Raw genomic sequence first — 6684 nt, 5'->3', positions numbered from 1 at the left:
CCTTGATTTATTAAAGTCAAAGTCATTAAAAACACCAAAAAATGTTAATTAAAGGCAGAACGACAACATAGAACGTGCATTAACTGGCAATTCGTGTAGACTTGGTGCGTCATAAGATTTGCGTTCACTTCTGACGCGTACGTCATCTTGACGTCTTCAAAGCGGGTTGGAAATTATCGTTTTAAGCGGCCATTAACATCATTGACCAATTTCCGTCTTTAAATAATTGCAAAACTTAAATAATGAAATTCCTGTTTGAATTTCTGAGGGCCCTTGACTTTTTTTCATTGAAGGTCTGAAGGTCGTGGTTCGAATATCAGCACTGGTTAGCAATTTTGCGCTTACCTTTCCCTCTAATTAAATTGTTAAATGCTCAACAGCTATAGCACTAGAATGTATTTTTAAACACTGATTGCGCAGCATAGTTGTGTCCTGTTTGAACATTGTTAAATGCATATTAGGTTGTGTGGTGCAGTTTCAAGTTAAAAAAAATCTTTCCTGGATATGTCAAGGTGAATGTATTATTTGAAAACAAATAGCGATGCTATAAAATGTTTTCCCCAAATGCAGGAAAAAAATTGCACTAATATTGGACTCAAACATTTCAAATGTAAAAAAAATAAAAACGTTGAATTATTTTCATCTGCAAAAGAATAAAACAATTGCACTGAAACAATCGCAAAAACTGGGAGCGCTATTCATAAATCAATTTCAATTTTTAATTTGTCTTTAATTAATGACAAATAAGCATGTAACGAAACAAAGTTCTCGATGTCCAAACCCCATCTCGTGAAAATCAGATGATCACGCGCAATTAAGTTTCCCCACTGATCTTGTGTCTGGTAGCATTAATGGCTGCTCTTTATAACCCTGCGTCACCAACATCAATGACCTTCCGTCTTTCTGCGTTAGGGTAAAAACCAATCGGTCTTTGTCATGTAAAAAGTTCCAAACTTCGGTTGCGCAATAAGTAGTAGATTCAGATAGGGTGGGGTTAAGATTCTAAGAGTTCCCGAAAAATCCTGTTCATAGTTTTATTTGTAGTCTAAAGCGGAAAGAAGCAACAATGTACAAAATCCATATAGAAGGTGTCCCCACTTTTAGTTTAGAAACAATTGTTTATTAACCTTAAACCCCACAGAACTAACATAATAGTGAGACACAGCCGTTCTGTTGTGTAGCACCACTGCTTTCCTCGTAGTAAATCTTACGTTTTAATGTCCAAAAGCGTTGGATAAGACTGCGCGTCGGTTGATTCGGTCGAATTCGGTACACCTTTAAACCACGACACTTTGCCAAGATCGCATGCTGACAAATGTATTTTGTGTCAAACGTAATTGACCGTTTTCATTAGTGTGTTGCAATTTTTAAATGTGTGTTCGCATTTGTTGCGCCCAATCCAGTGTTAAATCATTTCTCACAGTAATCTACACGAACCAGAGTGGTTTTCTAACGGTCACATGCCAAGTGCATTAGGAATGGTGTTTCCCGTGTGGGCTACTAGTTAAGCCGGTTGCCAATCCAGTTCTCATACTTACAGGCGTTCCACACTAAACCGCGTAACTGTTAAGAGTACAGGGTGCGCCCGACAAGCAGTAGAACTTGGCTACAATTACCTTTCCCATATTTGGGGACGTGGGAATTAGATTTACCCGGCGGTCAAGTCAACCGGCAGTGGATGTCCACTCCCACACGCCCACGCGTCCAGATATAACTGACTTTCGAAGCTTTTTGTTACAAATCAATGCCCAACCCACTAATATTACCATGTGCCTGATTTGTGCAGAGCAGAGATTAATATATGTAGGTTTCAAGATTACGATTTGTATTTATAAGTGGTTGAATTCAAAACCGATATTTCAGTTTTCAGTAACCAAATTTAGTATGTATTTTTTTAAATTAGCTCTGTGCAGTAAACCGTTAAAACCGTTCGGTTTACAGTTTCAAATACACAGTTCACTTCATAAAGCTCATTTAGTAACAAATCAAGTCAAATATTTCACTTATAGTATGCCCCAAAAATTGATCCGTTTCTCATCAAGCAAAAACTTCGTTATTTTGCGTAAAACACCCTTTTTAAATTTCATGTTAGTTAGTAATAAATGACTCATCGTTTGATCGCACAAATAACATATCATGTCAGCAAACGTTACTATAATGCTCATTTCTCAAAACACAATGTTTAGATATTGCTTCCGAACCCAAATCAAACAAACGCCAGCGTTATCAAATTTCACGCTTTATTTCAAACACGTGACCGCTTTATGACCGCAAGTAACCTTCGCCGTGATTCAACACTTTGACCTTTATCACAGACACAGTATTGCAATGCTATTTAATTTTGGGGTAAAATTTGTGTTACAGACAGTCTGTGATTTCGTCCAAGGAAGACGAGATTGGTATCTCTCTTTATTGTACGTTGAATCACTATAGTTTTCCTTCGGGCTACAGAAAGCGCAATTGCTTGAGGTTTTTATTAGAACTCAAAATTGCTTGTGGTACGTTTTTTCGCAGGTTTGTTATTTTAGAGGCCAATTACTATAGGCGCAATTTACAAAATTTATTTCGTGGCAACAATTTTGATACTTTTTTCGACTGTTTGATTCTTATCTCATGGCTGGCACCCTACTACACAATGCTTTGCGCGAAACATTCTCCTTTTAAATTGGTATAAACGCATTTCCATTTTGAGAAGTAACTTTAAATCTGGCAATTTTTTTACAATACTATTTTGTACACTGGTGGTTTAAACTAACTACGCGTAAAAAACAAGGAAAAAAAACATAATTCCTAATGTATAAAAATATTTGCAAATAACTGGTTGACTATGGTTTAGATTTTAGGCCGCCCATTTTTAATCAGTATTCCAACTAAACTCATGAAAAACCATATGACCCTAAAGTTTGCAAATAAGGCATGCAGACATATCCTAAGATTTAATCTCTTCGGCTTATGGGCTGATCAGGAGTCTGATAAAAAGCTTGCAAGGCCAAAGTGTTTAATTCCGCATCACATACATAGTGAAATCCGCCCTAAGCTTAAAGTTTTGTACACAAATAAGCGCGCGTCTACTGACAGGTTTTGCGATTTTAGGGAGCTGTTATCGAAAACGTTGTCGTCCACACAGCTGCACACACTTACGATTTGGGAGTGTGCAGTTCCTGATTTTTTTTCAAAAGGTCGACAGCGTGTTGTTGCAGACTAATCTAGGTTCAATTACATTCCATGTAGTAATTTTGCTGAAACCTGAAAGTCTTAACCAGAACTTCTATAGTTCTGTACGTAGGTGTTACCGTCCACATTTTAATGTTTTGTAAAACTGGGTTGGCGTTAAACTTTAGTCATATGATGCGTCAGAAACAGTTTCTGGCCGAACACTCTCTTATTTTTTCGAAGAAATTTAACTCTACAATAATCGTTGCGTTACAACCACCTGTCTGGGTTTGTAGATCTTACAAAATGTCCCAATACGCCCTTAATATTGTTGTTTACGCTTTAGCTCAGGGGTCACCAAACTTTTTTCACTGCGGGCCGGATAAGTTTAATAATAGTTTAATAATAATTCGTGCGGGCCGGATAGTTTACATGCCCTAGCGCCGTCTTTGCGAACTTAGACCGCAAGGCGATTTTGATAGGGGCGCCAAGATATGGTCTTTCTATAATCTCATTAAAATCTGGTAATGCGACTATTAAATTGCATAGTTAGTCTCATCTTACAAGCAACGCTTGTATAATACGTCACAAGTGACCAAATAAAGCAATGGTTTGCGCACAATTAACACTTTTAGTCTTGTTTGTGACGTAACAAACTGGCTTTGGGTCAATCCTGGGTGTTGTAATTCCATAAAACAAGGTAATATCAATTCTAAATATCGCGACAGGAAAACTTTCGTAAGAAGTAGATCAATTTTTAAATCTTACAAAGTTATCAATGCGATTTGACAAACCAAAAAATGTGGTCGCGGGCCGGATCCGGCCCGCGGGCCGTAGTTTGGTGACCCTGCTTTAGCTCTATGATTTCTTGGCAGTTTGGAAAATTCAGAACATTTAAGTTGATAAACTTACTTCTTTCGTATAGTTTTAAAAGTTGTAATTTTTCCATTTTTAGCGCTTAATTTTGTTTTATAGCTTGATTTTTGTTACAGCAAAATGTATACCTCAAATTGAGTTTGGTTATTATGCATGTAAAACGTATTTACATAGACTTTAGTTCAACCTTTTTTTAAAACATACAATTTTTTACGTGTAAATCGTCTACCCTGGCATTCCATTGAGTTATTATAGACCTAAATCGTTTTTATAACCTTATTAGCGAGTTAAAACGGTGTTTGAAGTTTTCTTAATTGTTTTGAACTTTTCTGACGTGTATTTGAACACCAGCAAGGCGCCAAATTTGGTGTCTTGTCAAGACGTGTGTAATTACAATCGTTTTTGCGGCTTCTATGATTCCCATGTGATTGCTACTTGAAGTATTATGAAATTTCAGGCGAACTTTACAATTATTATTTCTAATGAAACACCAGATTGGCCTTTTCACGCTTTTCACTGTAAAATTGAAATAAACACATGTCCATTAACAACAAGAGTTAATACACATTTATGTTTAATTTGCGAAGTTTACTATATTGACGATTAAAGAATAACAAAACTTTCAAAGCGGTTTTAAAATTGACGTGCTTTAAAATGTCGCCAATTTTTGCCTAATTTTGGAAATTTACAACTTCGCTGCAAAATCGCCTTATCAACTGCATCAAAAATACTTCACCGTTCGCAACTTCTCCCGTGACCGCGCCGACGTGCGTCATGACATCACAGCGTGTTCTTGGCGTCACTCCGACAATTTTTAGTCCAGCGACAGACGTGCCCGAACTCGTGTGCTAAAAAAACCAATGTTTACAAATATAACGAACTTGAAGTGCAAAAATGGCAGTCTGCCAAAGCGTAGGTGGTTGGGCAAAGAGCTTGTAGTTTGTAGATGACACAGAACACGCCCCTTTGACTGTCAGATCTGTTTTGCACTTGTAGACTTTCGTAGGCGAAAATGGGCTCGATAAGTGGGATAACGAATTAAACGCTTAAGTTTCGACATACTATATATTAGGCTTTAAAGTTGCTCTGCTTTGTACCTGCTAAAATACCATATACTAGTTTTAAAAAGGTTAAAAAGCAAACAAAAAACAAACAGAGATGTAACCGTGGTGTTAATATGCTGGATGTATTTACTGCAACTACACAATAAAATAAGGAACTGTTTACATTCAAAACTGTTTAATCACATGGCTTTCTGACGTAGCAAAGTCGAAAAACTGAACTGACAAGTTTACTGCAGCCCAAATGACTAACGCTTGTTTATACCAGCTTGGAAACACCTCCGAGGGCATTACGAGCTATTACGCAGCAAAACTGGTTTATCTTATACTGGAAACCAATTCGCTTACGGTGAGGGATTTGGCAGTCACGTTGCGAAGTGGGCATGTATTTTGTGGTCTAATAAGCTTTCGTGATATGTATACAGCAAAGCGGGTGGTGTGTGTGAAGAAGTTTAAACGTTTCGACCCACGCTATACTTTCGGTGTTGGCTTTGGATTTCGTGCTCCACAATGACACGTTTTGCTTTCAGGGACTGATTTGATGTCTGGAGTTCAATTGAGGTTTTATGAGTGGTTTTTACTAAAAACTTTTTAGCTAATTTGAAAACGTTTTTTTCGTATGGCTTTTTTGTTTTAAAGACGCGTTGGCAAATAAAACTGCGAAATTTAAATCGATTCTACAAGAAAAAAACTTAGTTAAACATTCTACATGCCAATCTTACAGTTTTACAGTTAGTTGAATATTAAAGCTGATGTACAAAACAGCACCTGTTTTCGCACTTTATTGCTTGTATATATTAACTTTCAGTTAATAAAAATGTTACCATATTAGCTATTTATCGTATAGAAGTGCTTGTTGTAGCTGGTTGAACGGCATGTTCAAATGCCTGCAACAACTTTCACCAAAACAACAAATGCGATAAAAGCAGACCATTGTCTCTGCAGCACCAAGCTCAAATTCACATGCATTAAAACACAACCATAAAAAACCTGCAATTTCTTCATGAACCATTGTGATTACTTGTCATCGGTGTTTGCTGTAAAAACTTAATTGGTGTCCAACATAATGCGGACAGCGTAACCAAATTTGTTCAGTTCCGTAACCCTAGGGCCTGTCCTTACCAACTGTATCTACAGCAATGTCATATTCGAAGTTTAAAGAATGTCAGCAGGTCTGTTATACGACGTGGCATTAGATTTTAAGTCGGTTTAAATTAGAGTAGTTAAACCTGTAATGCCAAAGCTCTTAAACAACCGGCAAGGCTAATCTAAGGAACTGTAAAGTTTAAACGGAGCAAGTTGCAGGCTTTTGTTTCATATTTATTACACATTAAAAATGTAGCTTGGTGCAAAGCAACATATTCTCTCTTTGTAAGGAAACAACTTGGTTCTGTTGTTAACAGGTAAAATACTGAAATATTCCCTAAATTTTACCCGACTAAAATGTGAACTTGACAAATGATTTGAAAACAGCAAAATTTATAACGTTGTGTTCCAGTCAAAAAACTGTTTTCGCAAGATTTTTAAGTCGAACAGTAAAAGGAAATCCGGTAGCAATTTCGATGAATTAAATATAATTGCTGACTGTAAAAAG

This window comes from Phallusia mammillata, chromosome 5, assembly GCF_965637545.1.
Source record: "Phallusia mammillata chromosome 5, kaPhaMamm4.hap1.1, whole genome shotgun sequence".
Lineage (NCBI taxonomy): Eukaryota > Metazoa > Chordata > Ascidiacea > Phlebobranchia > Ascidiidae > Phallusia > Phallusia mammillata.
This window is presented reverse-complemented; position numbering follows the sequence as displayed.